At 43.2% G+C, this 25863-nt stretch overlaps 1 long non-coding RNA gene across 1 annotated transcript; it reads right to left on the bottom strand.

Moving 5' to 3' along the window:
• Nucleotides 1–315: 315 nt before the first annotated feature.
• Nucleotides 316–16165, bottom strand: LOC138741303 (uncharacterized). The gene is made up of 2 exons (XR_011343445.1): nucleotides 15947–16165; nucleotides 316–687 (listed from the first exon to the last, which is right to left on the bottom strand). It is a non-coding gene; the product is annotated as an uncharacterized lncRNA (long non-coding RNA).
• Between the last annotated feature and the right edge of the window lie 9698 nt (nucleotides 16166–25863).

Raw genomic sequence — 25863 nt, 5'->3', positions numbered from 1 at the left:
GAATTTTAGCCATCTTCCTCTTTCCATGGGCGTTGTCTGACCAGCTGAGTGTTTCAGGGTAGGATCACTGGTGCTTTATTAACTAGATGGTTATCCACAGTGATATCACTTGCCACTGCAATTGGGGAGTGTTGATTGAATTAATTACATTCATAAATACATTAGATTTATTGTCATGAACACGTGCCATGAAATTTGTTTTGCAGCAACAATATTGTGTATTCCAGGTGCAAAATTGCTATAAATTACAGTTCTGTGAATACAAGGTTTAAAAAAAATTAGAGCAAAAAAAGAGAAAAATGGAAGGTCATGTGGTCATGTTTATAGGTTTATTGGCTATTCATAAATCTGATGGCAGAGTGGAAGAAGCTGTTTTTGGACCGTTGGGTGTTCGTCTTAAGGTTGTACCTCCTTCCCAATGGTAACAGTGTGAAGTGGGCATGGCCTGGGTGGTGAGGGTTCTTGAGGATAGAGGCTGCTTTCCTGAGACACCGCCTCTTGGAGATGTCCGTGATGGAGTGAAGACTGATGCCCATGTTGTTGCTGGCTGAGTTCATAACTCGCTGTAGCCTTTTCCCCTCCTGTGCTTTTGCAGACAGCGATGCATCCAGTTAGAATGCTCTTCTTAGTACACCTGTAGAAATGTTTGATGGCATACCAAATCTCCTCAAGCTTCTAACTCAAATTCTGGAATAAAAATTACTGAAATCAGTCATTGTAATAAAACGAACCAATTGCCACTAAAAAAAATCACTTTCGTTGAGCAAAGAGCAAAAAAAAACTGAAGATGCTGCAAACCTGAATGAAAAGTGTAAGCAATGATCAGCAGAGGAAGTCAGGGATGACCTTGAGCTAGAAAGATGAGACAGATCATGAACCTGAACTCTGTCGAAATACCAGTCAGGGCACACGTGGTATCTGTGCTCACAGAAGGCCACAGATCTTAGTGAAACAATAAGAATGTAGTGTGTTGGTCCTTTGAACAGCATGGCTTCAGGGGAAAGGGGTTAGTAAAAGTTGGTTGTTCTGGAAATAATTAAAACTATTATTTTTCACTGCCAGCATGTTTTGGGCATGCACTGCTGTTGATATAATCTGATGACCACCCAGAATTGTTAGCAAATTTGTGGTGTAGAAATGAAACTAATTTTCAACAGTAATTGCCAGAATTTTTGAGTTTGTGAGTTGTATTTTCCGCGATGCTATTGCCCTATATCTGTGCTTCTCAAGATGTACGGGCATTCTGAGAATCTGAAACAAATGTTACCTGTTTTAAAAGTTGCCCACAAGAATGTAGAGTACATCCCCGCATCCAATTAACCTACTAACCCCATATGTGTTTGGAATGTGGGAGGAAACCAGAGCTCCCAGAGGAAACCCATGCGAACCTGGGGAGAGCGTCTTTGCAGACAGTTGCAAATTTGAACACTGCTAGCTGCTGCGGTCAAAGCATTGCACTAGGAAAACCATGCTTTTCTACTGTATACCTCTGTTGAGGAAAGCCAGGATCAGCAATGCTTTTTAATCACTTATTCTATCTCTTTGACCACTTTCAAAATTCCACTCTTGTCTTTTCACCCTGGTTGATCTGATAACTGATCAATGAATCAACTATGTACAAATGCTGTCCTGCAATACCAAAGTTAAACTGGGATGTTATTACGATGGTTCTAGGCTCAAGGCATTATTGAGACTTTAACACTTCTGCTCATTTATTTCCACTGAGCTTTGGAGACTAATTTGAGAATCTTTTTGCCCTGAATGCTTATTATAAACCCATCTCATCTCACTCATTTGAAGTGAAGTGCATTAATTTTGATCTAAGAAGTAACCTACTTTCAACTATCACACATTAAGTTATCACAGCTCACGTATTCCAAGGAGGAACTGATTAATTTCACTAACTTGATTGAAAATTGCATTTTTAACATGAATGAATGTTAGTGGCTGTGTAATTGTGCATTGAGTCTATTGATTAAGATAGCCTGAGATAGATTTAATCAACAGTTTATGACTAAAACTGAACATGTTTCTTTGTAATTACTTTTAACTGTGGGAATGAAATTAATGTATCTCACTGGTGTCTTTTAAATGTAGACATTTTGAAGGGTGTGAGGAAACCAGAACACCTGGAAGAAACCTATAAAGACATAGGGAGAATGAACAAATTCTTTACAGGCAGTGCCGTGCTTTAATATTTTTGCTCCAACCACTTCATTGTTCATGGTTTATGGAACTGGGAAGCTGGATCAAGGAAGACTTTCACCCTCTCCCTATAATTATGTATATAACAATAAATTCATCCATTCATTCATTCAATTTCCTTTGCATAGATAATTAGAGCAAGGGAGAGGCCCTTGCGTAATATTTAAGTTGGGGAATCGATAGTTGAAGTACTGGACACGGGATTGATTTATGGGTTCAGATTTTACCAGCAATTAGAGGTTGAAATTCAAGTCAGTGAATAAATCTAGAGTTAAAAAATAGAATGAGAACCATGAAGTTACTGGATTGTGGTTAAACACCCATCCCGTTCAAGAAAAACCTTTCAGGATGCTAATCTGCCATCTTCACCTGGATTGGTCTACGTGACAATGGAGAATCAATCAAAACGTTAGTTTTAGTCCAAACTACATCACTTTCAAGCTTAACGAGAAATTGTCCGTTATTGTGATTACTCTTTCCCAGGACCACTTTACGTGTTAGAATGAAATATGGAAATGTCTCCATTTCTCAAGCCTGTGGTCTAGAAATCTATCATGCAAATTGCACAGGAATTCGCTCTCCCCATTGATGGTATTGATTTGCCCATTTTATACATATAACTTCCATTGGTTACTGCATTCCTTTGTCTTTGTAACATGATACACTGTGCTCTTTGACTTACTGTAACCTTACACTCTGCATGTACAAGAGGCTCCAGATGCTAGAATCTGGGGCAAAAGCAATCTGCTGGAGAACCTCAGTGGGTTAAGCAGTGTCAGTGGGAAGAAGAGAATTGTCTCTATCTGTCACTCTCTCTCTTCTTTTGATGCTTCTGCATCCCCAAGTGCCCATCATCCTGGTTCACCAATCACCCACTGGACTCTGTCCTCTAACCCCACCCACCCTGACTTCATTACTCTAGCTATCTCTCCTCTGCACTCTCAGTCTCGATGAAGGGATCCAACCAGAAAAGTGAACAACTCATGCAGTTCAATCCTTTGAGTTTCTTAGCAGATTGCCTTTTACTGCATTCTGTTTTATATAGAAGAGTTAAAGATACATAGCCAACGTTTCAGGCTTGAGCCCTTCATAAAGGTATGAGCAAAATGTAGGCAGGTGCCCAAACCAAATTGTAGGAGGGGAGGGGGAGGAGGAGGAGCACAGTCCCAAAGGCAGGAGGTAACAGGTGGATAATGGAGGGAGGGCACACTAGCCATCGGGGGGAGGAGGGATGGCTTTGTGATTGGAGAGGGAAGGGAGTGGAGAGCTGGTAGAAAAGTGACAGAGGAAGTGGAAAGAGAGGGAGAATGGGGAGTGATCCTACAAAAATCAGAGAAGTTAATGTTAATGACATGAGGTTGAAGAGTGCCCAGATGGAATATTAGGTGTTCAGTATCGACTGACTTGCCTGAATAGCATGCAAAATGTGGCTTTTTTTACCAATACCCCGAATGCAGACTTATCACCCGGTCCCAGCCATCTGAGCTCCTGACGTTTTGAACGATGCAGGTACTACTGTGGTCAAAGGTATGACCTGTGTAAATTTAACCCATATTTGACCTGAAGAATTGGTTCAAAAAACTCAACTATTACACATGTAATATTCACCTCTGTCACCTAACAGTGACAGTGAGACTTTGCTTGGATCACAGGGATCTCAGGCAGTCAAGAAGCAAGAATCATATTTTATTGTCATGAACATGAGTCATGAAATTTGTTGTTTTGCATTAGAGGTTCAAAAATTGCTATAAGTTACATTCAATAAATAATTTAGTGCAAAAGAAGAAAAAGTGAGGTAGTGTCGAGGTTCAATGTCCATTCAGAAATCTGATGGCCGAGGGGAAGAAGCTGTTTTTGTACCCTTGTGTGTTTGTCTTCAGGCTCCTGTACCTCATTCCTGATGATAGCAGAGTGAAGAGGGCAAGACTGGGTAGTGAGGGTCCTTGATGATAGAGACTGCTCTCTTGAGACACCAACTCTTGTAGATGCCCTTTCCCGAGGTTAAGGTTAAGGGGCCCATTTGTACTGTGGTGGTGTGCCTAAACCCTTGGCATGAGGGATAGAGCTCTCAACTTCAAGATGATTGAGGTCTGATATGAATTTCAAATTTATACATTTAGTTGTTTAGCACGAGCCCACGAGCCTGTGCCTCCCAATTACACACAATTAAACTACAACCCCAGTAGGTTTTGAACAGTGGGTGGAAGCCAGAGCACCGGAGGAAGCCCACACAGACTCGGGGAGAACACATAAACTCCTTACTGACAGAGCCGGTTGCTAGTGTTGTGAGAGCATGATGCTGACCGCTATGCCAAATGTGCCACCCTGGGGTTCAAATCCATACATCCCTCAACATCACTGCACAGGTTGACAGAATAGTTAAGAAGGCCTATGAGATGTTGAGCTTCATTAATATGGGAATTGAGTTGAGAGGTCATGTTGCAACTCTACAAATCTGTGGTGAGAACACACTTGGAGTATCATGTTCTCTTCTGGTCTCCTCATTACAGGAAGGATGTGGAAGCTATGGAGAGGGTGCAGAGGAGATTTACTAGAATGTTGCCAAGATTGGAAAGTAAGTCTTATTAGGCAAGGTTAGCAGAGCTGGGAATTTTCTCTTTGGAGCGTAGAAGGATGAGAGGAGACTTAATCGAGGTTTACAAGATTATGACATGCATAGATAGGGTGGACAGCCAGCACCTCTTTCCCAGGGCAGGAATGGCAAAAAGCAGAGGACGTAGAGTATATACAAAGTGAAGAGGCGGAAGTTTAGGGGAGACATCAGGGATAACTTTTTACACAGAATTGTGGGTGCCTGGAATGCCTTGCCAGGGATGGTGATGGAGGCTGAAACATTAGGGGCATTTAAGAGACTCTTAGACAGGCACATGGATGGAAAAACAAGGAGGTTATGGGGTAGGGAGGGTTTAGTATTTTTTTTAAGGAATATATGGGTCAGCACAACATCAAGGGCCGAAAGGCCTGTACTGTGCTGTATATGTTCTTTCTCATCTCTTTTGTATATGAACTCAGGAAAGCTGCTTCTGAGAGCACCCAAAGGCTCCAGAAAAAGCAACGATTCAGCAAAAGCCAGTTCCTTCCAAGGAAAAATAGACACAATGCGTGGAATGTGCAAATATGATATTCACTTAATGGTCCATTGTGCTGCAACCATTGTCTCGGATGTTCCTATCCAGCACCCTGTCAAACCCTTCCTGAAGGTGGACCATCAATCCAAAGTTTGTTCAGTGTTTTTCCGATACAACATTTTATTTCCGCCTGCCGACTTCCATTGTACTGATTTTGAATAGAACAAAGGTCATTAACTGAGTCACAGCAGTACGTACAAGCCTTAATATTTCTTGTTGGAAAATCAATTCAAAGCATTACCATTACCATGCCCGAATCAATATATTTTCTACAGCTTGCTCTCTTTCCTAATGTATAGTCTCTATTGATTTGCACAGTTAAACTTTATGGAGAATAATGTTGACTCACTGGAAATCAATTGTTAACCCATTTACACATGAGCATTTTCACTGTGGATACACTACAGCATATTTACACCATCAAAAATAAACTACACTGAGGATTAATTCCAAGAACAAATCTTGTGGTGCAATTGCCTCCCTTCCCTGAGGCAGTAAAGCTCGCCATCTTTGCTTTGGGTTGGATGCCAGGAACACCCAGATATCATCGGCCTTTGGAACTTAAATAAATGCTCTCCAGTTCCTACACAATGGGAAAAAGGAGCAGAGGCAGATTGTTCTCAGTGTTGTACTGAAGGTCAGCCCAGATTTAATGGTAGCACAGACTAACAGGTAAAAAGTCAGAGGTGGATACAGGGAGGAGAGTAGAAGAGGAAAAAAAAAGCCTGAGGAGATAGGGGGAGGGAGTAGCTCTCTGAATGGAGAGGGAAAGGAAGAGGGTGGAAAAAAATAGCAGCGCTGCTGGAGCTCCAGTAAATGGGGTGGACCCAGAAGAACAGAGAGCGGAGACACAGAGCAGTTCTACAAGGTCCTAGAGCTTGGTTGTGATGCTAATGTCTCTGTACAGGCTTTAAACAACCTGTTAGAGGAGTAGACTCTTTTTTAACGTCCTGTAGCCATGGAGGTCTGTGCCTAAGATGCCTGTGCTGGGCAGCGGACCATAAGAGGTTGCAGACTCTGGGGGTGCAATGGACTGGTGCAGGGCATCAGAAATGGCAACCTCTCCATTGAGAGGGAGAAGCTTGGGAGATGACCCTTCAGGGGAGGTAATCACTGCAGCAGACCAGCAAAGGACTCTGTAGCTGAAGGATCCACACAGTCTGTGGGCTGCTGGCAACTTGCAATCGAAGGACTTGCACCAGTCTGTGGGCTGCTGGAGACTGGCTCGTTGGAACCAGGTATCAGAACCAGGATTCAAGAGAGTGCTGATGGCAAGAAGGGCTGCTGAAGGGACTCGGGCACTGAAGGCTTCCTGATTGTGTTGGAAACTTTGATCCAGAGCTCGGGTTGTAAATGGATTGAACAGGAGTACAATCTCCCAAATGGATTGAATGGGAGAGATGGAGGAAAATCCATAGGCACTCATTAACCCTAAAGAGACCCTCTTTTGCTTCTCTTTTTCCTATTATTGGGGGCACCGGGCAATGCTCATGGTGACTCTTTGCTTACATTTATTGTGTATATTACATTTTTTGGATTATTACGTGACAATAAAGGAAACTTGAACCTTGAAAGTGACAGAGGGATCGGGAAAGGGAAAGACTCGAAGAGGGCTTTAACCGAGAATGAAGAAGTCAATGTTAATGCCGTCTAGTGGACAATGCCTGGATGAAATATTGGATATTGCCTGCCCTGGGTTAGTTTTTACTCTTGTCTCCACCTTTGCTAATGGTTTGTAAGTCACAGCCACACTTTGAAAGTGAAAATCAGTAAGGTACTTTTGCACAGGGCATTGCAGTCAGACAACGCCTCGTCCTCACCCGAGAACCACATCAGCTCACTTCCTTCAGGCTTCCTTGCATTGTGATCAGGAGGAGAAGCTGTGAATCACTGCTGTGTTTTTTTTCCCTGCCTTCAGGATAGCAGTGGTACCATCCCTGGAACCACCCAGGCTGTGATCGCTTCAAATGGGCAGACAGCAAATTGTACTTGGGAACATCCTGTTCTGTGCAACTCTCATAGAACCAATGCGGGGGCTCCTGAAGATATTTCCTGAGGTTCTTTTGTCTGAAGTGGCAATTTGTCAGGGGAGCTCATCAAGTCTTGAATGAAGTTACTGATATCAAAGATGGTGGGAGGCAGATGTTGCCATAATGTTACATTGCACAGTTTGACATAACACCTTCGTTTCTCAAGGGAATTGAGCACACCACTATTTGCTGAAGCTCAGATTAATCACCACACTGGATCAAGGGAGGATCCTGACTACTTTCTTCAATGGCTTGGCAAATCCTAAAAATGTTCTAATTCTAGTACCATGTAAATAAAGCACAGCCTGATGCGACAATCAATATCTTGTCACTCAGCCCTAAGGTTATCTTTATTGAATTCTGAGCAAACTGCAGATATATTTTTATAAAGTATTTCTGGGTTGTGATGTAACAGCATTGAAAAAGTCAATGTGGAACTCGGAGCTGAGAGAGGATTTTAAAAAAATCATGTTATAGATCTTTAATGTACGCTGACAGGATGTGATCATCAGTGGTAAGGCATTCATGATCGTGCTAATTGCCATTGAACCACTCAGTTAGTGTGGCAGTTAGCTCAACACTGTCGGTCCATATCCAGCGCTGTCTGTGAGGAGTTTGTACGTTCTCCCCGTGCCTGCATGGGTTTCGTCCGGGCACTCTGGTTTCCTGCCATCATCTATGTGGTGGGGGTGGGGGGGGGATGGTGTAGGTTAATTGGGTGTAATTCAAGGGCATGGCCTTGTGTGCCGGAAGGGCCTGTTACCATGCTGGTGTCTAAATTTAAACCGAGTGCTATTTCAGAACTAGCCCCACTGTTGTTGGTCTGGAGTCGCGTAGTTCTCAACAATAAAGACATGTTGCTGTGAAGAGGCGATATCAAAGTGAATGGGCATTAATAACAATATAGTGGCTCACCCCAATTTACAATAAAAACTTGTGTTATTAATTAGTTGAATTGGAATTGAGTTGAGATGAGAGTTTATTGTCATATACTTAAGTACAATGTACAGATACACTGAAGTTTTAGCAGCTACAGTTAGGTAAGTTACAGTAACCACATAGTATAAATTAAAATGACCACATCAGAATGACCACAATGCCCAGCTTGAGTGTGATGGAGATGAACTTTAGGGTTCTGTACCATCTGCCTGAAGGTAGCAGTGAGAAGTGGTTGTGATCAGGGTGATGGGGGTCCTTTATGAGGTTGGCTGCCTTCTTGAAGCAGCACGTCATAGATGTCTCCAATGGACAATTGGCAAACCTGTGTGTTTACCCATTTTGCGATCATGCCCCATTCAGAGGTATTTAATTCTTACAACCAGGTCTCTTAGTACATCAATATTCTATACTTTGTATACTGTGTTTAAATTGCTGTACTGTGGATGAGATGTCTAATTTGTCTACTGGCAAAAGAGCATCCATCACTATATCTTGGTATATAACTAATCCTAAACTTGAACTTGAGTGTGCACCTCAGTTGAAGGTGGACTTAGTCTCCTCCGCTGTGGACAGCAGGATCAAATGTCCTGTTGCATCAATGATAAATGGTTTTCTGGGAGATTCCACCTCCTGTAGAAGTCCAGTGGCATGAGGTGAAACACAAAAGTCTGCAAAATGCTGTGATTGAAAGTAAAACACATAGAAATGCTAGAGGAACTCACTTGGTCTTGTAGCATCCTTAGGAAGTAAAAACATTTCAGGCCTGACCCCTTCTTCAAGGTAGAAGCAAAAAGCAGACAGGCACCTGACTAAAAACTGAGAGAAAGGGAGAAGAATGGGAGGGGGAGAATTCCAGACCAACAAAAGCTGTGAATTGGATATGATAAGAGGATATGTGAGAATTGGTGTGGCTCTGTGAAAGGAGACAGAGGGAAAAGGGAAGAGAGAGAGGGAGGCAGATCTGTGGGAAAAAAAGACAGGGGGAAAAAGGGGGGGGGTGGGGTGATTTAACAAAAACTGGAGGTCAATGTTAATGCCATCTGATTGGAGGGTGCCCAGACGGAAGATGAGGTGTTTTTCCTCTAATTTGTGGATATCTCAGTCAGGCAGCACATGAGACCATGGACAGACATGGTCTATGTGGAATGGGATGGAGAATTGAAATGGGGAGGCCTCTGGGAGATCCAGGCTATTGCGGCAGGCAGAGCTGAGGTGCTCAACAAACCGATCTCCCCAGTCTGCGCCCAGTCTCTCCGATGTAAAGGAGACCACGCAAGTCCATTGACATGAAGAATCCTGAGTGGAGCAGAGAGAACTGAAGCAGAGAGGAGAGGGGGGGAAATCAACACCCTTCTGGGCGGCAGCGGCAGTATTCAGATTTCTTAACCTTGAAGGCTACATAGATGGAACACAAATGATGATCCAGCACTTTCATGAATACATTATACCTTTCATTAGTCAAAAATATTAAGCCCTAGTTAAAAAAAACTTATGATCTGGAACAATCCAATCATTTGCAGCTTCCACAACATCAACGGACAAAGCAAGCGTCAGCATAAATAAGCTGCAGTGAGCAGATGTTTCTGCATGTGAAAGAAAGGTCAAGGATTTTATTGGGAATGTAGTCATATGGATTCAAGTGTGAGGGGCAGCAGGCGGCACCACACAATATGTACTCTGCAAGCTCTGCCTGGTTACAGTAACCTTGTGCATTGATATGAGCGTCGAGGTTCCGAGCTGTGGAATTATGACAAGTAGGTGGATTCATGTTCTGTTGAAGGTTTGTCCCTGGAACTCATTTGCATATGTATAATCCGTTTACGTGCAATTTGCTCAAAGGGACTGTTTGCTCAATTCTCCAGTTTTAAATTAATAAGACTGAAGGAAAACAATTATTTAATGATTCACTTGTGCATCTGCAAATAGAGGGAACTTTATTCGTTCTGCATGCCTCACTGCTTACAACCACTGCAAATGCTTTATATGGATAAATAATAACTTTCTGCTGATCTTAAAGCATTCCTTTATTTTTCCTCAAAATTCTCCAAGGCCTTATTCATCAACATTAACTCTATTTTTCACTCTCCATCGATATCTCCTAGTTTGATGAATAAAACTACAATATTCCATCTGGGGTCCCTCCAACCAGATGGCTTTAATAGCGACTTCTCCAGATTCCGTTAGCCACCCCCGCCCTCTTATCTCTCCCCTTCTCCTATCCCTATTTCTTCTTTCCTCTAGCTCTCTCTGTCTCTCTTTCTCTCCCCCTCTGTCACCTTTCCTCCAGCTCTACATTCATAGAGCCACCCCCTCCTCCAATCTTTCCCTCCTATGGTCGCAGCGAGACCTGCTGAGTTCCTCCACCATTTCGGTGTTTTTAAAACTTCAATTTCCATATCAGGTTTAGCCAACTGCTATATTTACATTAAATTATCATCGTCAAACAGAACCGAGAAAGGCCTTTGGACCATCAAGTCCATGCTGACCAACAACCACTCCAATCCTGCACTGATCCCCATATTTATTCTTCTCACATCCACAACCCTCCCCCTCCCTCCACCCAGCTTCCACCAATCACCTCCCACATCACTCAGTCATGGTGATTTACACTGACCTGTAAAGCTTGGTTATCTTTGGTCATGGGAAATAACATGCAAACTCCACACACACACACACACACACACACACACACACACACACACACACACACACACACACACACACACACACACACACACACACACACACACACACACACACACACACACACACCATAAGTCCGGATTGAACCTGCGTCTCTGGACCCATGAGGCAGCAACTCCACCTCAAACCTCTCGGACACCTCCTCATTTCCAAATCCACCCCCCCCCCAATCATTGAACCCAGCCCCTGGTTATGCTGTTCCTTTCCCCTTCCTGACCTTCTCCACCTGACTGCCATCCACACACCTCCATTTCTGTTCCCATCTTCCCTTGTATGGTTCCACGATTCTCCTTCCTTCAGACATTGTCTTCACCCTCACCTTCTGCTTTCTCTTCCTCCTTCTCTCACTCTCCCAACTCCACTCTTCCTTCTCTCCCCCTACCCCCATCTACCCATCAAACCTAACCCATTCTTGGTCCATCTATCACCTACTGTCCCCTTTCCCCTTTCCTCTTTTAGCTGCCCGTCTTCCTTCTCCTTTCTTAGTCCTAAAGGACAGTTTCACCCTGAAACATCCACTCCCTCTCCCTTCAAGGATGCCGCCTGACCTGTTGTGTTCTGCCAGGGGAGTTTCAAGATTCCTTTTATTGTCACGTACTAATACACAAAATGTGAAAGCACACTAAATTCAACTACTTTTGCCTGCCGTAAAGGCACTCAAAGAGGTGCCACGAGCGTAACCAGGTATCTCCACCAGTAAGAGAAAGAGAAGTAAAAGAGAGTTCCTTTAGAGTCACCGAGTGTCCCTGCTCTCTTGCAACCTCTGCAGCTGCAAGTCTCCTGGCCAATCCACTGGCAGTCCGAACTCCTGGTTCTCAACCTTCAATACGATCAGGAAACTTTCAGCGTCCAAGGCCCTTTCAGGGGCCCTTCTTGCCCTCGGCACCCTCTCAAATTCCAAACCCAATAACTGGTTCCCATGAGTCAATCTCCAGTAATCTGCTGCCTGGGTGGGTCCTTCAGTGGCGGAGTGCCTCACTGGTCGACTGCAGAGGTCACCTTCCCTATAGGCTTGTCTCCCAGGAGTCCCAGGCATCTCCTTCTCTGCAGGGGGGAGTTCTTCTGGTCTGGTGACTGGCGTCAGTCCAATGATCCCCTGGAGTCTGAAAGCTTTACAATCTAGCATTCCAGTGTCACCTCTTTGCACCACTGTGCTGCCCATCCTTCACCTTGTTCTCTGAAACTTCAAAAACAGCCACAAATGTTCCTTGAAGCAAAATACTTCAACAAAAATAACACACTAATGAGAAGATAATTTGGTTTTTTTTAGAAGAACTGATTGAGGGTTAAATTTTAGCCCAGGGGACTGGGGAAAAGTCTTTGAAATCATGCCAAGGGATTTGTTTTATCCACAAGAAAGCCTTTAGCTCAGATGAGAGACAGCAACTCCAAATATGCAGCTTGCCCTCTGCCTGTTTGAAGGGATTTAAACCCTGACCTTTTGCAGAGATCTGACCTGTAAATGTTCTACCACAGTGGAGAAAATATATATCTGAGCCACAGCTCATGTGGGACATTTGTCCTGACTTTATCTTCATGACTGTGTAGCAAGAACTAGTGATGGAAACAAATGGCACGTCAGTGCCTCTTCTTCCTCAGGAGTTTGTGGAGGTTTCCCATGACATCAGAAACCCTAGCAAATTTCTACAGAGGTGTGGTGGAAAGTGTGCTGACTGGCTGGTATGAGATACCAATACCCCTGGGCATAAAATCCCACAAAAAGTAGTGGACACAGCCCAGGACATCACAGGCAAAACCCTCCCCACTATCGAGAACATCTACAGGGAACTCTGCCGGCGGAGAGCAGCAGCAATCATCAAGGATGCACACCACCCAGCACACACTCAGTTCTCACGACTGCCATCAGGAAAGACGTCTAGGTGCCACAAAGACTCACACCACCAGGTTCAGGAACAGCTGCTACCCCTCCACCATCAGACTCCTCAACAACAAACTCAATCATAGACTAATTTAAGGATTCTTAATTTTGTACGTTATTGATTTTTTTTCTCTGTATTGTAAAGTCAGTTTGTTTACATTTCTTTATTTGTTTACATGTGTACATTAAGTTCAGTTTTTTTCACACTACCAATAAGTAGTAATTCTGTTACACCAGCAGGAAAAAGAATCTCAGGGTAGTATGTGATGTCATGTATGGACTCTGACATTAAATCTGAAATTTGAAATCAGAAGCTGCCTGACAAAAGGTCAAGACAGCAGGTGCTGGTACCTTGGGCAAACAATGAAAGGCTGGAAGATCTTGGCAGGTCAGGCAGTATACGTGGAAACCAGAAGACTGCCAAAATTTCAGGTCAGAACCTTTCACCTGGAATAGCAAGAACCAGGCCTGAATAAAAGGGTCAGGGGAAGGAGCTTGGGTTGGCAAATTATGGGTGAATATGGGTAGGAGGGGAAGGAATGGCACAAAAAGTAAAAAGCTGGGAGGTGATAGGAGGAAGAGACTGAGAATTGACAAAGATGTGCTCCAATAGGGGGAAGGAAGTGATGGGGGCTGGGAAGCAGGAGGAAGGAAGGTGTGTTGATGGCAAGTAAAGAGGGTAATTGAGGGGAAAAAGAAGGAAAGGAAAATAAAGAATTGGGGGTGGAGGGGGGTGTGGAAGGGGTTGGTGAGAAGTTGTTTGAGAAAACTGGAGGCTCACAATCAAACCCACAAAATGGAGAAATGATATCTTACCATTTTACCTGTCAAACTCCCTGCCCGAGGAAGGAGAAGAGGCCACATCATTAAATATATTTAAGTCACCTATAGATCGATTTTGACATAGCAGGGGAATTAGAAGTTATGGGAAGCGGGTGGGTAAGTGGGCTGAGTCCATACACAGATTAGCCTTGATCTTATTGAATGATGGAGCAGGCTCAATGGATCTGATAGCTGACCCCTGCTCCTATTTCTTGTATTCTTGTCAATTACATCATCTGAAATTTGAAATAATGATAACACCTTATCACTGTGAACAGCAAGGAGACATCTTCTGAATGCCAACATCTCCAGTGTTCCACTCAATTATAGGATCACGCACCTTGAAAGATTTAAAAACTAAACCAATAAAACATATATTTTTGAAGGCAAGCTATGCTATTTATACTAATTGCGCCTCAGCCCTAAAATATCTATCACTGCAATCACTGCAGGAAGTATGTATAGGATATCTGGGCAACCCGTGAGTTATATGGTTATATGTTTAGTTATATGAGACTTAAATAAAGTAAAAGGTTTCTTTAAACAAGGAGATACAACAATGATTATAAAAATAGTGTTGCATTCTATCAAATATAAATGGTTAAAGGATTAATAGAAGATTAAAAGATCTAAAGGGAAACAATTGTGTGGACAAATAGAGACTTGGAGGCATATTCTAAATATTCGAGACAGGTTCTTTCAGTTGAATCCGAATCAAATTTTTATTCTCATGAATATGTCACAAAATTTGTTGTTTTGCAAAACATCACAAGTGCAAAATTGCATTCTTTAAATAAATAAATTAGTGCAAAAGAAGAGAAAGTGAGGTGAGTATCTTGGGGGGGGGGGGGGATTCAAGGTCCATTCAGAAATCGGACTGCAGGGGGGAAGAAGCTGGATCTGTAACATTGAGTGTGGGCCTTCAGGCTCCTGTACCTCCTGGCCAATGGTAGCAGTGAGAAGAGTGCGTGGCCTGGGTGGAGAGGGTCCTTGAGGATAGAGGCTGCTTTCTTAAGACACCGCCTCTTGTAGATGTCCTCAATGGAGTGAAGGCTGGTGCCCATTATATTGAAATTACACTTCGACATAGAGAACTTGACAAAACCTGGTGCTTTCTTCTAGAAATTGGAATTGATGTTTGGCCAATTAACAAGGTTAATAAGGTTCTGCCACCAGAGGCATTAAGTGATATGGAGAAACTATAGAATATGAAGATAAAGCTATGGCCTCATAAAATGGCAAGATAGGGAAAGATGGATTAAGTAGCATTCTCTCATTCTAGAACATAGAATATAGAACATTACAGCATTGACCAACGTATTCCTACCAAAAAAACTATGCATTTCTTACCTCTTAACCCTCTATTTTTCTTTCATCCATGTGCCTGTCTAAGAGTCTCATAAATGCCCCTCTAAAATGTTATTTTTAATTTATTGATGTATCTGGGCCATTCATCATCTTTAATTGGTCTTGAGAAGTTGATAGTAAGGGATGTCCTGGAACCATGTAATCCTTGTGATGAAGATATGCCTAATGTATTAAAATTTTTAAATTTCAACTAACAGCATGGTAACAGGCCCTTCCTGTCCATGAGCCCAAGCATCCAATTACACCCAATTCATCTACAACCTCCAGCATGTTTTGAAGGGTGGGAGGAAACCAGAGCACCAGGACGAAACCCACACAGGTCATGGGGAGAACGTACAAATTCCTTACAGACCCTGCCGGATTTGAACATGGGTCTTAGCCATTGTAACAGCTTTGCTCTAATCACTATGCTAACTGTGTTACCCCAGGGAAGGGAAGTCCAAAACATGAAAGGATGATGGTACATTTTGGTCAGGACAGCATGCATCCTTGAGGGGATCCAGGAATTGGTGGTGATCCCATGCACCTGTGGTTCTTGCCCTTCTGTGTGCTGTTGGTCACGGGTCTGGGATACATTGCCCCAATAGTCTAGATGAGAAATTGCACTGCATTTTACAGACAGACTCTGCGGACTTGGGCACCAGTGATGGAGGGAAGGAATATTCAGGGTAATGTCACGTGGTCTCAAGCTCAACAACAATTTTACTCCAGAACTAAACAAGGAGAAACTGGGAGGGACTCATCATGTAAGGCAGCATCTGTGGAGATAAACTCCCCCTCCACCCACTTGATATACTTGATATCACCCCTTCATTTTTGATAAAGGTTCCTGACCTAAAACATTGACTCACCATCTCTCTCCACAGACGCTGCCTGGTCTGCTGAGTACCTTCATCTTCTCGTTGTTCATCTAAGATTCCAGCATCTGCAGATTTTTTCTCTGCGTTTTACCACACTACTGTTAACAGGCGAGATTAGATAAAATGAAAGCCAAGAGTTGAACTTCAACCAGCAGGAGCGGAAAACAGAGAAAGCAAATCAAAGGTTACTCGCTCACTTCATTGTTTGACGTTTGAAGCTGTTTATTGAACTAAATTCAATCTTCTGATCTGTACTCCAGTTAAACAAGTCCATATGGAACATAACCTGTTAAATTACCCTTACATATATCATTGAAACCAGTGGCCAATACTTCAGAGAGTAGTTTGTTCTACAATACTCAAAATGTCAAGCTTGCCGAGCATCTCTGATGACAGCATATCTGCTTCAAAGGGCTTAGGCTTTATTCCCCCCCTCCCCTTTGCATTCTTATTAAAGCACCACAATTTAAATGCTAAATAAATATCATTCAGTCTCTGAAAAGATCTTTGTGTGAAACACTATGGAAAACCTGATTGAAAGTGGAACAGCTCGCAGCTTTGAAAGAAAGCAGACAAAAAGATTAAATCGATGGTCATTGAATCAAATCCTGGCTGCTCTTTCACTCTTCATTGCTTATAGAAAGGATGTCACAAATCTGCAACATTTTCACTGCAAGGTCATTAATTTCTTCCATCATGCTGTTCTGGTATCGGTGAAATATTGAATCATATACATTGCCTTCACTGGAGGAGATTAAACCTTGTCAGTCATAATTCTGTAACAATTCAACTGTTCAGTTGCAATTTGTTATCGTTGGTGCCAGTGCAAATATTCACTTCAGAACAGAGAGTTTTGAGATTTATGAATGCTCTCCCCAGAAAGATTTATATTTCGGCAGTGATTTCATAACCTTAGGGTCTTGCAAAGCACTTTACTGCAACTGGATGCTTTAGAAATGTGTGTACTTTTGTATAGTTGCAAACTGCAGCCTATTTCCACATAGCAAGCTCATACAAGCAGAGGTGTGAAAACTGGCTTCACCACTGCAATCGTGCAGCCATGAGACAGCACACCCTGATGCCTAGCTGATTATTGTAGGGGACCGATCAGAGTGGTCGGCTTTGTTGGATCCAAAAAAGATGGGGGAGATCGTAAATGTGTTTATTTTCCCCTGGGTATTCACTCAGGAAACAGGCATAGAGTTGTGGGAAGTAAGGAAAACAAGCAGTGAGGTCATGGAACCTATACAGATTAAAGAAGAAGTGCTTGCTGTCTTAAAGTGAATAAGGATCAATAATTCCCCAAAGCCTGACAAGATATTCCCTCAGACCTTGAGAGAGGCTAGTGTAGAAATCAAAGGGGCTCTGACAAAAATATTTAAAATGTCCTTAGCCACCGGTGTGAGCCAGAGGATTGGAGGGTAACTCACATTGTTCCATTGTTTAAAGAAAGATTCCAAAAGTAACCCTTGAAATTATAGGCTGGTAAATAGGTAAATTATTGGAAGGTGTTCTAAGAGATAGGATATACACTTATTTGGATATCCAGAGACTGATTAGGGACAGTCAGTATGGCTTTGTGTCTGGTAAATCATGTTTAACTAATCTCATAGAGTTTTTCAAGGAGGTTACAAGGAAAGTTGATGAAGGATAAGCTGTGGTTGGAGGGGGGGGGGGTGCGAAGGGAGGCAAGAAAGGTGGGGGATGCTGGCGCTGCCAATGCCGCTGGTGCCATGACATAAAGGAGCACTTCCATAGATGTCCCAAAGCGGCCCAGTGAGGTGCCGGAGCGGCGCTCCAGTGATCTCTGCAGCACTGTAGTAGAGAAGTAGTGAACTCGATTCAGCAATAGGCCCTTTCAAACTGCCATGTAAAATGGGGTTAAGCCAGGCAATTTGCATGGTTAGTGTGGTGGTACACCACCGGCCTACTGCAGGGGTGTACCTGCAGGAGTGTAAAAGGACAGGACAACACCTGGCCGGCTGTCAATCAGTCAGCCTGAATGGATCAAGCCCCACCCGGTCAAGTGTCAATCACCTCCGGGATATAAGCCTATGCCGGCCTCCCGAGGCCTCACTCAGAGTTGCTGCAGCCACAGCCAGCCTGGCTCTGTGGAAGTCTTTGTGGATTAAAGCCTGTTGTACAGTCTTTACCTTGTGTGTGTCTGATTCTGTCTTACAGCGCTCCACAGTTACAGTCAGAGCTTGCTACCTGCTTCAAAAGGGCATCAATCAAGAAGAGCAGAATGAGCTGCCTCAATGACTATCACCTCAATTACATGGTAGTTTAAAATGGTCCAACCGGGTCTACCTGATCAGAACCCAACCAGGCCCCTGACCTACCTAGGTCTTGTCCATAGCCGATTTGAAAACAAAAATGGCTGACCTGCTTATTCCGGTGATGTCAGTGCTTGTGTGCATGCATCACCAGGCAACCAGCATCTGAACATCCAGAAGTACTTCCGGTAGGTGTGTGACACATTATTACAGGGACCGGATCCCACTTTAATTACTGGGTTGGCAATTTAATGGGTAGATTCCCCCGCAATTTAAAAGGTGCTTCCAGCACCTTTGTCGCAGTAATCGCACCTGGATCCTATGAGGGCTACCCAGGTTCTACAATTTGAAAGGGACTACTGGCTGGATGGGAGAAGCTGGGATGATTGCTTATCAGATTAGAGCCCTCTGACTAGTGATGTGCCTCAGGGATCAGTGCTGGGACCATTGTTGTTTGTCATCTATATCAATGATCTGGATGATAATGTGGTAAATTGGATCAACAAGTTTGCAGATGTCACTAAGATTGGAGGCATTGTGGACAGTGAAGAAGGTTTTCAAAGCTTGCAACAGGATCTGGACCAGCTGGTAAAGTGGGTTGAAAACTAGCAGATTGAATTTAATGCAGAAAGCATGAGGTATTGCATTTTGGAAGGACAAACCAAGAAAGGACATACACAGTAAACAATAGGGAACTGAGGAGTGTGGAAGAACAGAGGGAGCAGGGCATACAATACATAATTCTCTATAAGTGGTGACATATGTGGAAAGGGTTGTAAAGAAACCTTTGGTCTTAATAAATCAAAGTGTTGAGAACAGGAGTTGGGATGCTATGTTAAAGTTGTATAAGACACTGGTGAGGCCAATTTTGGAGGATTGTGTGCAGTTTTGGTTGCCTAACTACAGGAATGTAATCAATAAGTTAGAGACAGTGTATAGAATATTTAATAGGATGTTGCCTGGACTTCAGAGATTGAGTTACAGGGAAAGATTAAACATGTTAGGACTTTATTCCCTGGAGCATAAAAAAAATGAGGGGTGATTTGATAGAGGTGATTAAAATTATGAGGGGGACAGACAGAGTAAATGTAGAGAGGCTTTTTTCCATTGAGGGTGGGTGAGATTCAAACAAAAGGACATGGGTTGAGGTAAAAAGGGAAAAGTTTAGGGGGAACATGAGGGGAGACTTCTTCACTCAGAGAGTGGTGGGATTGTGGAACGAGCTTCCAGCTCATGTAATAGATGCTGAAGGAGTCTCTGGCAGGGCACTGAAAATCATGTGCCAACCAATAGCCAGAAAGATCACTGACATTCTCAACCTCTCATTGCTGCAGTCAGAGCTTGCTACCTCCTTCAAAAGGGCATCAATCAAGAAGAGCAGAATGAGCTGCCTCAATGACTATCACCACATAGCACTCACATCTGCTGTGATGAAATGGTTGCTCATGGCCAAATTAACATGTAACCAAGTAAAGATCTGGATCCCCTGCAATTCCCCCATCATCATAATCTTTCCACAGCAGATGCAATCTCACTGGCTCCCCACTCAGCTCTGGAACACCTAGACAACAATGACTATAGGTCAGCCTTCAACACCATCATTCCCTCAGTGCTTGTCAACATGCTCCAAACCCTGGGCCTCTGCACTCATCTCTGCAACTGGATCCTTGATTTCTTCATTGGAAGACGACAGTCAGCATGAATCACTGACAATCAACACATACACACCTTAAGAACGCGTGCTTAGCCCGCTACTCTACACCCATGACTATATGGCCAGGCACAATTCAAATGCCATCTACAAATTTCCCGATGACATCACAGTTGTCAGCAGAATCCAGGCAGCAATGAGGAAGTGAGACAGGTAGTTGAGTGATGTCACGTTCACAACCTTTCACTCAATGTTAGAAAAACTAATGAATTCAGGAGGGGGAAATCAGGAGAACACAAACCAGCCCTCATTGAGGGGCCAGCACTAGAAAGGCTGGGTGTCAAATTCCTGGGTGTCAACATCTCTGAAGATCTATGCACTCGTGAGAAAGGCTCACCAGTGGCTATACTTTGTGAGAATATTTGGTATGTCCCAAAGTCTCTTAGTGTGAGTCCTTCAACTGCAAGTCACCACATCTCACATCTTGAGTGGGTCGTTCAGCCATTGAGCACTGCTCTGATCTGCTGCCTTGGTCATCATTCTGTAGGGTTGTCTCCTCTGCTTCTCTTTCTCAACAGAGGTGTTCTCGCTGTTTTGGGTGCCCTGTGCCAGTCCGCTGCTCCCCCGGAGTGTGCAACACCTCAGGACCACTGCCCAGCACAGGCAATGCCAACTCAGGCACAGACCTCGCGGTCACAGCATCTTAAAAGAGTCAGCTCCTTTAACAGGTCATTTAAAGCCTGTGTGGAGTTGTCATCATAAGGTTGGGCAGTAGGACCCTGCGGAGCAGTACTGTGTTTCCACTCCACATTCTCCCGGGTCCATTACCGCAGCTTCCTTAAGATTCAAGGTTCTTTTATTGGCATGTATTAAAACAGAGACTGTGATATTGCACAAAATTCCTTTTAGTCTATCGTAAGGCAGACAGATGTTTGCCATCAGCACAAATTGCTCGGTGCCCCTTACAGCCAGAGAATGAGAAGTAAAAGAGAGTCCCCCCAGAGTCTCTGAGTGTCCATGGATTTTCCCTAAGCCTTCCCCGAGCCACTGTGCTGCACAGTTTTCATTCCAAACCTCTGACACGGTCAGGACACCTTCTGTACCCTCGGCACCCTCTTGCATCCTGGTTCTGATACCTGGTATCCATTCAGCCAGTCTCGAGCCAGTCTCCAGCAGTCTGCAGCCTGGTGGGATTCCTTTGACTGCAATCGCCAGCAAACCCACAGCCTGCATGGGTTCCATGCCTCAAGTCACCAACCTGAGTCGCCTTTGTGCTCTTCAGCCTCAGAGCCCCATGCTAGTCCGCCATCTTGGTCACCATCCCATGGGTCCTCTCTTCTGTTTCTCCTCAAACGAGGTGGGGTGGGGGTTGTTGGGGGGGGGGAAGGGCATGAGGTGGCCTACCTGTTTTCTGGTGCCCTGCGCAAGTTCTTGGTTTTCCCGGAGTTTGAAAGTCTTCATGGCCACTGCTGATCATAGGCACCGCCATCTTGGGCCCAGACCCTGCAGTTGCAGGATTTTAAAATAAACCACCATCGGCTCCTATTTTTGCACTATTTTATTTATCATTTTAAATATATTTAATAAACAATGTACAAAACAACTCAAAGTACAAAACGTCAAGAAAACCCCATCCCTCCACTTCCCTCTCTATATAAGTCCAATTAAACAGGAAAAAAAGAGAAAACTAACAAAAAAGAAACAGAAAATTCCCATTGTCAGTGCATACAGTCAAACACATTGAAACATGATGGTGCTAAAATCTTTAAACAAGTCTGCTGGCTAGTCAGTAGCGATTGTAACCCTATGATGGCACCAGTGAGGTACCTAAATAAGACTGCCAGATTTTTAGGAAAGCATAATATCCCTTCATAAGATTGTATGTGACTTTTTTTCAGTGGAATGCAACTGTTCATTTCTGAAGAACACTTCAATGAGGAGATGGGAGTCAGACTTCCATATTACTGCTATACATTTCTTGGCCACTATAAAGGCCATTTCTGTGAATTTAATTTAGAACTTATTTAGCAATTTCCTAACATTTGCAAAGTTTCCCAGAAGACAAAGCTTGGGATCTACTGGGAAGGTGACTCCTGTGATTGCCATTTTTTATAAAAGACAACAAGGAGAACTCTCTTTTTCTTGTAATTGGGATCTTTATCTGAGAGAACAGACAGGACCTTGAAAATGTCAGCTGAGAGTTGGCACCTTTGAATGAACACTGGTCTCAGCAGTGTCAGTTTCAATGTGTCAATAAAGTTCATTCAGCTTATAGTCTATTCAAGACAATCAGAGTGAATTTCACTATGTAATTGCCCTTAATGAAGACCTGAAGCATATCAAAATCAAGAGGATAGATATTCGGAACAATACAGTGATCTCGAACAATGGTTCTCAACCTTTTTCTTTCCACTCAAGACAAGTCAAGTTTATTGTCATCTAATTGTACAAGTACAACCCAATGAAACAACATTCTCCAGTCCTTGGTGCAAAAACATTCAGATACACATCCAGACACAATATACATACAGGCAAACAATACATATGCAGGACAAGTATCATATCTATAAAAATAAATATGTAAATCTTTACAAATGAGAGTCTCGGATGGTTAGTGTGAGCAGTTCCTTTGGTCGTTCAGCATTCTCACTGCCCGTGGGAAGAAGCTGTTCCTCAGCCTGGTGGTGCTGGCTCCGATACTCTGTATCTCTTCTCCAACAGGAGTAGCCGAAAGATGCTGAGTGCAGGTTGGAAGGGGTGCTCAATGATTTTTGCGTGCCCTTTTCAGACAGCAATCCCAGTAGATCACATCGATTGGGGGGGGGGTGGGGGGTGGGGTGGTGGAGTAGTGGGGGGAGGGAGACTCCAGTGATCTTCCTACGGCCCTGTGGATTGACCTCTGATCCATTTCCCTGCAGCAACTGTACCACACTGTGATGCAGCCAGCTAGGACACTCTCAATAGACCATCTATAGAAAGTTACCCACTTCAGTCTTCTCAGGAAGTGCAGTCGTTGTTGTGCCCTCCTGACAAGTGATGAGATGTTGAGCGTCCACGTTAGGTCTCTAGTTAAGTGAATGTCAAGGAATTTGGTGCTCTCCTCTCTCTCTCTCTCTCTAATACAGACTTTTTAATGTGTAGTGGGAGGTCCTGGTCTTCCTGAAGTCCACAATCATCTACTTCACCTTGTCCATGTTGTGACTCAGGTTGTTGCTCTCAAACCATCTCATGAGATTTTCAACCTCTTCTCAGTATGGTGACTTATCATTCTTTCTGATGAAGCCAACTACTGTTGTGTCATCCGCAAACTTGATGTCATTGTTGGAGCTAGATCTAGCGATGCAGTCATGGGTCAATAGCATGAACAGGAGTGGGTTGTGCACACAGCCCTGAAGTGCACCAGTGATCAGCGTGATGGGGCTCGTTAACACCTTATGTACCACCTTAAGTAATTCCTTACTAACCACAAAGCACCTTTGGCACAAACGTTGAGAACCATTAATCTAGGATTTTGGGATCAGGCAGGAAATTAGAGTTGAGGCCAATTATCAGAAGACCTAACATGATGTATACGTGGATAGGATGGATTTAGAGCAGTGGATCTCAACCTTTATTTTGCACTCACACACCACCTTAAGTAATCCCTTACTAATCACAGAGCACCTAGAGGATACTTCAGGCGGTATGTGAGTGGAAATAAAAGGACTGAAAACCACTGGTTTAGGGGGATATGGGCCAAATACAGGCAGGTGGGACCAGTGTGGGTGGGACATTTTGATCGGCGTTGAGAAGGTGGGGTGATAAGCCTGTTTCTATGCTGGGCATTGTTTATGCTGGCCATTGATCTTCTCATCCATATCTGACTGTACTTATGGAATAATTCAATTAGTGTACATGCATTGTTCCTGAACAGTGAATAAGTTTCTTTCATCTTCAGAGAATGTATATGGCCTTCCCAGTTTGTAGAGCGTATTGAAAGAACCAAAGACTTGTTGATCCAAACTAAGGCTTTTATTAACTAAAAGACTGGAGCATATCACATGTAGGTCAACCAGTCCAGAATGACTTGGTCTGGCTAGGACCAATCCTTTAAGACCTGCCAGTAGGTGTGGCTATGCTCTCAGCCAATCACAGTCATCCTACAATACAATCTGTACATATACTCATTTGTGATAGAATCTGTACTATCACAAAGTTGACCAATGGTATTTTCTATTTCCGTGCCTCACGACACTCTTCGAACATCATAGAGGCAAGACTTTACTGCTGGACGTCACTGTGAAGCAATGGATGGCACTGTTAATTATGGGGCAGAACATGGAACTGAACAGAGACTGTTTACATTCTCAGAAGATTTCTACTTCTGTTTCAGATTTCCAGCCTTTTCTTTCTTTTCGTCACCCCTGAATCTGGCACCACAGACTACCCCCTCACCTCTTCCCACCCCCATTGTCTCCAACCATCCCCTCCACACCATCAGTCAAAGGTACCTGATACTGAAGGGGTGCCACATTGGCATAGCAACAGTTAATGAATTTTACACCTTAAAGGTTCTGTCTGCAATTTGCATGAACAGTGGAAATTTGCTAAACTATATTATCTTCCCTTACAAAATCCCATGGGTTTTTCTTTAGAGATTGCTGTTCTATTATGCAGTTTACAGTATAAACACACGGGTCCTTGCACTAGCTGTGCTGCCAATTGCCTGCATGGTCTCTGAGTGAAAGCAGCAGTTAAATGAAGCCAGCTGTATAAATTCACCCTTTGTTAACAAAATGCTAATGTCTCAGGGACCTCTGTGAATTCTGAATACAACACCTTGGTGTGAGCATTGTACAGAATGATAACTCATCCTTGCTATTTCCTTTCAACGCTCTGCCAGGTCAGGTCTGCCCTTACTCATTATTCAGTTTTGTGTTGATTATCCCAATAACAAATGCTGCAATTTAATATTAATGCGGAGTCTGATTGGAATAAAACAACATCTGAAGAGGCCCACTCTAATTTGCCTATTCAAATAGGGAATGTTTCATGCTATATTTTTTAATCAATAATATTAAGGAATATTTTATTTCTAAGAATATTTTCACCAAAGTGATGCTTTTAAAAAAATATTTATTGGCAACTAGAGCCTGTGTCTTTCTAATGCATAGGGCAGGATATATATACAGTGTTGAAGATTGTTTTAAACAATTAAATGTTGGGTATATTTCTTTTAAAGAATAATTACGGTAAGGAGAGTGGGCTTTGAATTTGGAGTTTTTGCAGATTGTTGATTCATAGCTGCAAAGATGCTGTTATTTTTCTCCTTCTGACTGACCTCAGTGAACAGAAACAGGATATGGTTTTTAATTGGCTCAATCCCCTCCTTTAATTTTAGAAGTTGTTGTCTGCTGCATGGTGCTGCAGAGGCTTGTGTCGAGATCAAGCTAGGGACTGTGGTCATTGGGGGGTCAGCTGGTTTCAAAAACAGTTGGATCTTAACTCTCTGCTGTTATCCCTCTGACTGTCTGAGGAGTCCATGCACATTCTAATGAAAATGAATATGATAACTGTGTGGAAACAACGAGAGAGCCAATAGCTCACATTGTGTGCATTTTGGCATCCAGAGAGTTGATGTTGTGTCAAAATAGGAACGTTCTTTGCTAATATGATTCTCTCTCCAGCTATTTGGAAGACGCTTCCAAAATTAAATTCTGTGAACACTTAACGAAGCCAACATTCTAGAGACTTGAGGCAGTTGTTAATCAGTCAAAAGAGGTTAAAAAGAGATTTCATGCAATTGTTTAAAATCAGGGTTGGGAGAGGGTAACTGTTTCCAGTATTTCAAGGGTCAAAGAGCAGGGATCATACCATAAAAAGCTCAATGTGAGGGAATTTGAGTGGAAGGTATCAAAGACATGGATGGTGAGGCTGTTGATCAGAGTGATTGGTTGAAGTTATCTGTGTCAAAGTGTAGGAGATGGTGAGATAGCTGCTTG

The sequence above is a fragment of the Narcine bancroftii genome, chromosome 8, assembly GCF_036971445.1.
Source record: "Narcine bancroftii isolate sNarBan1 chromosome 8, sNarBan1.hap1, whole genome shotgun sequence".
NCBI lineage: Eukaryota > Metazoa > Chordata > Chondrichthyes > Torpediniformes > Narcinidae > Narcine > Narcine bancroftii.
Note: the sequence above shows the minus strand (reverse complement) of the source record. Positions and strands in the feature narration are given on the sequence as shown.